The following is an 8,490-nucleotide window of genomic DNA, read 5'->3' as shown; positions in this document are numbered from 1 at the left end:
GTCTGAACCATTCAAGAACCAGTTCGTATCAGTCTGAAAAAGGTTGAACCGGTCTGAACCGGCTTTTCTTCTGCTATCTTTTGCATGCACTTTTGTCTACCCTTCAGTGGGCACCTTTTGTGGAGAAGAATCCGCCTTCCCGTCTTTCTTGAAAGCATGGAATCTAGAGGAAGGAGCCAAGTTCATCCCATGCCACTGAAAGACCCTCAGAGTGGGGAGACCCTCACTCAAGTCTTGAGATATGCCAACACACCAATAATTCAAGAGAGACCGTTCTTGATGCAAGCACACGAGGTTTATTCGGGGAACCAGTGCACTGGGGCTGAGCTTGTAACCCTCACGGGGCAGAGGAGTTTGACCCCCAGTAGCTGCAGTCGGCGGTTTTTTAAAGGGAAAAACCATAAAGAATGGGGGAGTTAGGCAAACATCATAAAGGATGGGGAAGATAGGTAAACACCATAAAGGATGAGGAAGTTAAATGATAGCTCATGTCTTAATGGGAAGTTTATAGGTTATCTCAAGCAAGCATTCTTTGGGCTTTGTACAGTTAAACATTGAGCAGGAATGTGGTGAGTTAGTTCCTGAATCAGGGAGTGTTATCTTTTAAGTTTATCTTGAGGTCACTGGTTTCTTAGAAGAGGGCAGAAGGACAAGTTACTCTGTGATGGGCTAGTTGCTAGGGGTCTAAAGATGTTGAGTTGGCATCTCTCATTCCCCACTTCTTTTAGTAAGCAGTTCTAATCATAGAACTGCAAAACTAAATTTCTGACTCTATATAGTCTGCATTGCCCTGTTCTAATCTCTGACACTGTTGGCGTAGCATAAGAATCTGTACAGCACTAACTCTTTGTCTAATACAGCAATTAATCCATTAATTATGCAAGGTCCTATAGTCAGTAAAAGAAGCAAGATCAGTAAGGGACACATCAGGACAGAAAGCAAAGTCGTCATCCATGACAATCTGCTGAACCAGCCCTCGTACCAGTTTTGTGTGGCCTCCCAGTCTCATTTGCGTTTTTCTAATCTTTCTCTGAGCTTGCTCATGGAATCTCTGATTGCTCCAGAGTGATCAATGTAAAAACAACATTCTTCTTTAAGGGCAGCACATAGTCCCCCTTCTTTAAGGAACAGCAGGCCTAAGCCTCTCCTATTCTGCAGAACTACCTCAGAGAGGGAGGCAAGAGATGCTTCTAACTTAGTGACAGAGCTTTCTAGCACTTTGATATCCTGTGTCATAGCAGCCTGCAGAGTATTCAGGCCATGTTGGAGGTCTTGGGGTTCCTTAATGAGTGCTGTAGTCCCAGTACCAATTCCTGCTGCTATGCTCAAACCCAACATTACTGCTAAGGTGAGGGATAGCGGTTCCCTCTTGTCCCTTCTTTGGTTATAATCATAGGCATCTATGACTGTCTCCTCAGGGTGATAGTAGACATGAGGAACCAGCTGAACCATAACATAAAAGTCTCCTGATTGGTTAAACACAACAGTAGAGACACAGGGGTAAGCCCAGTACTACATGCCCACAAGCTATTGTTACTTGGTAACAGATAAGGGTTGGTCTCTGTTACCATAACTGTTGAGGAACTGTTGCAGAGGTGCTGGTGGGAGCAACGTACTATCCCTAGGCATAATCCTGAGCCTGAGACTTCAGTAACAGTGAGCTTACTTCGGGAGCCCCAGGAACACTGATTTGGATCTGCCACAGAGGTGACAGTACCAGAGATGGCAGTTCCTTCATAATAAGGAGGACCAGCAGCAAGACAAAGCCAGCAAGATGAGGTAGCATTGGGATTGGTAGTATTTAAAGCTAGAAAAGCCCCCTTGAATCGGGTTAAAGAGTCTATCACCAGTGGTAGGGGGCAGAGTGAAGGTTTCTGCAGTGGGAATTATCATTCCATGGGGTTGGGGCTCAGAAACGGAGGAATCAGGCCTTATGGGGGGGAGGAGGCGATAGTAGCACCCATTGGGGAGGTCCATGCTCTGAGGTTACCTAATCAGTTCCTATGGGAACTGCTGGAGGGCTCTCAATCTTGAGCCTAATCTGGAACGAAAACTGGTTATCCGATCCTGACATATAGAACCTCAGACCCCAGGTTCGCCCCTTGGACCAGGCAGTAAACTGCTTCCCTGGCTTTATGAAGGTGATGTTGAGGGAGTCTAGGCCCTTGTTTTTTCTAGTGACAATAATCAAGTCCCATAGGGATGTGGGATGCCAGTGGGCATCTCTAGTAGTTTCACGTCCCCATTGTTTGCAATAGAAATGTCCCAGTCTTCCACATCTGTGTCTCCGACCTAGATCTGCCACCTCTAGGGCAAACATAAAAGGAGGTCTGCTGCAGTCTTCTCTGCATAGATCTATCTTTACATCCCGGGGAATCAGCAAGGTGCTGGCCCTGTGAAACTGTTCCTTGATGAAGGGACCGTTTTTATAAATGCACCTCTTCTGAGGGTATTTCTTCATGAGTCAACCCAGGAATGTTCCTTAAGTCTAACCCTGCCATCAGGGCACAGATTTCAGAAAACAAAGAGGGCCACCAAGTACTTGGTAGGGAGGCAACTTTAGAGGTGGGCCAGACTACATCCCCAGTTTGTGATAGAACCTGCCAGGTTAATGCTTGAGGAGCATGGGGATTTCTCTTCTTCTCTGGTGAGCAGATGACATAAATGCAGCTTAAGAGGATCATCAGTCTGTTCCAGCTTGCAGGAGTCATCTTGGGCTTCAGGAGGGGCCACTTTGACGTGGGATGCATGGATCCAAGCTGGGATGCCATCAACCATGATGGCGATGGGGCTTGTCAGGAGCACCAGGTAGGGTCCCTTCCATCTGGGTTAGAGGTTGCCTGATCAATGACGCTGGACCAGGACAAAATCTCTCACTAGGAAACTATGTTGTACAGCTGTGGCTCCCAGTTCATATGCTCCTTTTAGGTGTTCTCAGGTGTCCTTTCTGACCAGTTCAAGAGCCTTTAAATGAGCTAATAGGGGTTGGGAGAAAGAGGCATCAGGATCAAGTACCCCTCCTGCTTCTGGCTCCATGGTGGAGCTTGAATGGTGTGAGTTTAAGTTTCCCTGGGGTGTTCCGTACTTGTAACAAGGCAAAGGGCAGGAGGGCAGGAGGGCTGTCTAGTCCTTTCCACTGGTCTCTAAGGTTAATTTAGTCAAGGTCTCTTTTAATGTTCTATTTATTCTTTCTACCTGTCCTGAGCTCTGGGGTCTATAAGCACAATGTAATCTCCCATTAATCACCAGTTGGGTGGCCAGTCCCTGACCTACCTGGGCAATGAAGGCAGGGCCATTGTCTGATCCAATTACCTTAGGGATGCCGAATCATGGGAAAATCTCCTCTAGTATCTGCTTTGCTACCACGTTGGCTGTTTCCCTCTTTGTAGGAAAAGCCTCTACCCATTCTGAGAAGGTATCTATGGAAACTAATAAATATTTGTTATTATATTTTGCTGGTTTAACTTCTGTGAAATTGACCTCCCAGTATGCTCCTGGCCTGTCTCCCAGGAGGCGTTTGCCGGGGGTGCCTAGGTGATGTCCAGCATTAGTTAAGGCGCAGGCCTTGCAATTCTGAACTACTTTTTGAGCAATGTCCAAGAGGCCCATGACATAATAATCGGAGTGACGTATGATGTCTTTTAGCTTCTTTGTCCCTAGATGAGTTAGTTGACGTAAATTGGTGAAATAATGTTGTCCCTCCTCTTGGGGTAGTATAGATTTGCCATCTTCTGTCTCAGCTACTCCATAGGGCTACAGGATCCAATTTCTTTGACAGGTAGGCCACAGGTTGTTTCCACGGTCCCAAGGCCTGAGTTAGGACCCCTCGCCCTATTCCTGCCCTTTCATCTACATAGAGAGTGAATGGCTTTGTCAGGTCTGCAGGGCTAGGGCTGGTGCACTGAGTAAATCCCTGTTGATCTCTTCAAAGGCTTTCTGATGGTTGAGGGTCCATGAGAAAGTCCTAGTCTCCTTAGTGATGGGGTAGAGTGGGGCTGCCAGGGTGGCAAAACCTGGACTCCAGAGTCTACAAAACCCTGAAGTACCTAGAAATTTTCTCACTTGCTTTGGGGTTACAGGAATAGGGATTTGGGTCATGGTATTTTTCCTAGCTTCTGTCATCCATCACTTCCCCTTCTTAAGAGTGTATCCCAGATAAGTTACTTCTGTCTGACAAATCTGGGCTTTCTTTACTGAAGCCCTGTACCCCAACTCACCTAGCTCAAGTCAGTAATCTCTCAGTCCCCAGTCTGCACTCTTGCTCAGTGATAGCAGCTAGGAGCAAATCATCAACATATTGAAGCAGGGTGACTTGATTTTCTGACCTGAACGGAGCCACATCTCAATGGAGGGCTTCATCAAACAAGTAGGGGAGTTTTTGAATCCCTAAGGCAGATGTGTCCAAGTCAGCTGTCCAGCCTGTCCTCAATCTTAGTCTCTCCATTCAAAAGCAAAGATCGCCTGGCTTGTAGGATGTAGTCTCAGGCAAAAGAACATGTCTTTCAAGTCCAGAACCGTGTACCATCATCTGTCAGGAGGGAGAGAACTGAGCAGGTTGTAAGAGTTAGGGAGAGTAGGATGGATATCTTGCACACTTTTGTTAACTTCTCGTAGATCTTGTACTGGCCAGTAATCATTGGTGCCTGGCCTCCTAACTGGCAGCAACGGAGTGTTCCAGGGAGACTGGCAAGGAACCAGAATACCTAATTGCAGGAGTCTTTGGATTTGAAGTCTGATGCCCTCTTGGGCTTCCTTGCACATAGGGTATTGTCGTACCCCAATGGGGGTTGCATCAGTCTTTAGGCTTACAATGATGGGGGCACCCTTTTGGCCTCTCCCATGCCCATGCTCTAGGGAACCTCTCTAGCCATGTTCCCCCCAATGTCTTGCCTGGCAGGGCTGGGGGCTCAGGTAATCTATATTCTTCCTCCAGTTTAAGGGTCTGCCAATTGACTCTGGTTCCTTCTGAGGAAAAGCTTATTTGGGCTTTTAGCTTAGACAGCAAATCTCATTCCAGTAGTGGCGTGGGGCACTCAGGGATGACGAGAAAGTTACTTGACCTTTTCCCAGATCAACTTTCCTGTTGATGGTCCAAGAATATGGTTTCTGGCCAATGGCCCCAATTACTATGTTTTTTTTTAAAAATTCTCCCAATGGTTTCTTTAAAACTGAAAATTCTGCTCCAATGTCAACAAGGAAGCCCATAGGGGTCCCCTCCACAGTTAGGGTTACCCTAGGCTCGGGGAGGGGCCCTGAGCCCCGTCTCCCCTAATCATCTTCTTATAAGGTGAGGACCTTGGGTGTCTTGTGTTTCTTCTTGGGGCAGTCCCTTGCCCAATGTTCCTTTTCCTTACAATAAGCACATTGATCCTTATCTAAAGGCTGCAGAGGGGGTCCTTCAGGGTTCCCAGGTCCCCTTGGCCCTGCATTTCCCAGGTACTCTGTCTGCCTTGTTCCTTCTTCCTTCCTATGAGCTTTCCTGTCACCTACTACTGTGGCCAAAATCCTAGTTAAGTTTCTTTTTTGCCTTCTATGTCATCTATCCTGTCTCTCCTCGGCTTCCTTTTCTCTTTCTCTTTTCTCTTCCTCAGTCTCTCTCTTATGTTATACTTTCTCTGCTTCCTTAACTAGGTCTTGCAAAGATAATGTTTGCAGACCTTTCAGGCTCTGTAACCTTCTCCTAATATCAGAGGCAGACTGCTCAATAAAAGCCATAGCAATTGCTGCCTGCTGAGTCTCGGAAGTAGGATCAAAGGGAGTATAATGCCTGTAAGCCTCTAAGAGACATTCTAAAAACACAGATGGGGGTTCCTTCTCCCCTTGTAGAGTTTCCCTTACCTTGGCCAAATTGGTGGGACACCTGCCAGCTCCCTTGAGACCTGCCACCAGAGCCCGGTGATAGACTGTCAGTCACTCCCTGCCTTCAGCTGTGTTGCCATCCCAGGTAGGATGATTTAAGGGGAAGCCTGTATCTATTTCATTCTGAAGTTGAGTTGGTTGACCATTGATTCTAGGCACATTATTCCGCGCCTCCAAAAGTATTCTCTCTCTTTCCTTGGTGATGAAAAGAACCTGCAAAAGCTGTTGACAATTGTCCCAAGTAGGCTGGTGAGAGAACATGAGGGACTCCATCGGACCTGTAATGCTTGAGGGATTTTCTGAAAAAGGGACATGGTTAGATTTCCAATTGTAGAGGCCGGCCGAAGACAAGGGCCAATATTGGAGTAATTGCAGCTGGTCAGGATTTGCTGGTAGGGGGCTATATACACGCAGAGGCAATGCTGTAGTTGAATCTGCCCGCTCGGGACTCTGGGCATGTCTGCTCCTGGTCCCAGTGGCCGGTCTTTCTGCTACTCCTCCAACGGCACCCTGTTGAGGATTCTGAGGGGGTATCAGGAGGGGATAAGGGGGTGGGATACTAGGCCATTCTGGAGGCTCCTCAGTTTCAGGATATATATTAGGAGGAGCCGAGGGTTGAGTCTTATTTGGCGGTTCAGACTCCACCATTTTTGCATTCATTTTTTTCTCTGTATCATGGAGCACCAGGACTTGGGAGCCTGGCTTACTTTTCTGGGCCCAAGGTTTTAAACAGGATGGAGGATCTTGTGCCAGATCTTCCCAGACACAAATATAAGGTCCTTGGTCAGGGTGAGGCCCTGGTCCCTTCTGAAAAACCATATTCTTAATGGCAGAAATCACAGTAATTTCAAGTGTACCCTCTGGAGGCCAGCCAACATTGTATATTGGCCATTCTGAAGAACAAAAAGTTCTCCAAGGTCCTTTCTTAACTTCTACAGACAGGTTGCATGCCCTAGTTCTAATTTCTGTCCAGTGGTCAAGAGTCTGACCAAGAGGAGTACTGACAGTGTCACACAAAAGAAGACAAACAGAGCTCTAAGAAAGACTGAGAAAGCCAAAACCAGAGCCCACCTTTTGTGGGACTTTCAACACGAGGAAACGGATCAGACGGCTGAGGGAACACAAAGTCTCTCCTTGGCACCCAGAAGGGAAATCTCTGGGCATCCCCAGACTTCACTCAGACATCCTAGGTTATTTCCTGACATGTCTTCCCCTCCATCCCAGACAGGGAGATCATTGTTCTCATGAGCGCAGATGACTACAAACCGAAAGTACTAGATTCAGACACAGCCGGCAGACAGAATCTTACCTCCAAGAGGGGTCCCCAAGAATTTGGGTGGTCACAAATCCCGGACGAGATTCCAACTGAAAGACTCCCAGAGTGGGGAGACCCTCACTAAAGCATCAGAATAGGCCAACACTCCAATAACTCAAGAGAGACCATTCCTGATACAGGCACACAAGGTTTATTCGGGGAACCAGTGCACTGGGGCCGAGCTCTTAACCCTCACAGGGGCAGAGGAGTTCAACCCCCAGTAGCTGCAGTTGGCGGTTTTTTAAAGGGAAAAACCATAAAGAATGGGGGAGTTAGGCAAACATAAAGGATGGGGAAGTTAGGTAAACACCATAAAGGATGAGGAAGTTAAATGATAGCTCATGTCTTAATGGGAAGGTTATAGGCTATCTCAAGCAAGCATTCTTTGGGATTTGTACAGTTAAACATTTAGTTGGAATGTGGTGAGCTAGTTCCTGAATCAGGGAGTGTTATCTTTTAAGTTTATCTTCAGGTCACCAGTTTCTCAGGAGAGGGCAGAAGGACAAGTTACTTTGTGATGGGCTGGTTGCTAGGGGTCTAAAAATGTAGAGTTGGTGTCTCTCAGCACAAACATAAAACCCCCGACCCAGAGGAGGAAGAAAACACGGTGACCCTAGGTCATTTGTCATGTTGAGTCCATGTATTTGCTCTCTGACTCCAAGGTCGTAACCAACTATTGCTGGAAATCTCAGGTTCATTTAGAAAGGAAGGAATGGGAAGTCTAGGGGGTAGAAGCAACACACTTACTCTTTAGCTGGTGCCAAAGTAAACCATGAGATTCTGATTCCTTTGGCATAAGATGCCAATAACATTTAATTGCAAGTGGTATTCACTAACACATTTTAAAAGTCCATAAGAAGCAAAATTGCAGTAAGATAAGACAAATGTAATATAATATTGATAGTCATGTGACTGACCATATGGCTAGATGTCTTTTATAACACTTTTTCAAAAATTCAAATGACTAGTGATACCATTCCTGTTTACAGAGGAATAAAGCTGAGGATGAGGTGATGTAAGACACCTGCCGAAGCCTGCCCATCTTCATGGCAGCAGACAGACATCCTAGCCCCAAGTGCTGTGTTACCAGGTGTCACAAGTGCTGTGTTGACAGAATCATAGGGAGCAGCTCAGAACCCTGCTGCTTTCTGTCTTTCAGCCAGTGAGATAGATCCCTGAACTTGGGAAGAAGTTTGCTAGGTCACCAGCTTTCTCTAAATGAAATTCTGCCACAAAGCCTCAAGGATCACTTCTGAGAGGAGAAGAGGACTTAAAAGAAAACAAGAAAATGTCCAAATTTGTTTGGTGGTGCTGAG

The 8,490-nt window shown here is 46.6% G+C and overlaps 1 pseudogene; it reads right to left on the bottom strand.

The window, feature by feature from the left end:
- Nucleotides 1-3,327: 3,327 nt before the first annotated feature.
- Nucleotides 3,328-8,490, bottom strand: part of LOC101824472 — a 58,267-nt pseudogene continuing 53,104 nt past the window's right edge.

Source organism: Mesocricetus auratus, unplaced genomic scaffold, assembly GCF_017639785.1.
Source record: "Mesocricetus auratus isolate SY011 unplaced genomic scaffold, BCM_Maur_2.0 Super-Scaffold_100006, whole genome shotgun sequence".
Taxonomy (NCBI): Eukaryota; Metazoa; Chordata; class Mammalia; order Rodentia; family Cricetidae; genus Mesocricetus; species Mesocricetus auratus.
The sequence above is the reverse complement of the archived record's forward strand: the minus strand, read 5'-3'. Positions and strand labels throughout refer to the sequence as shown.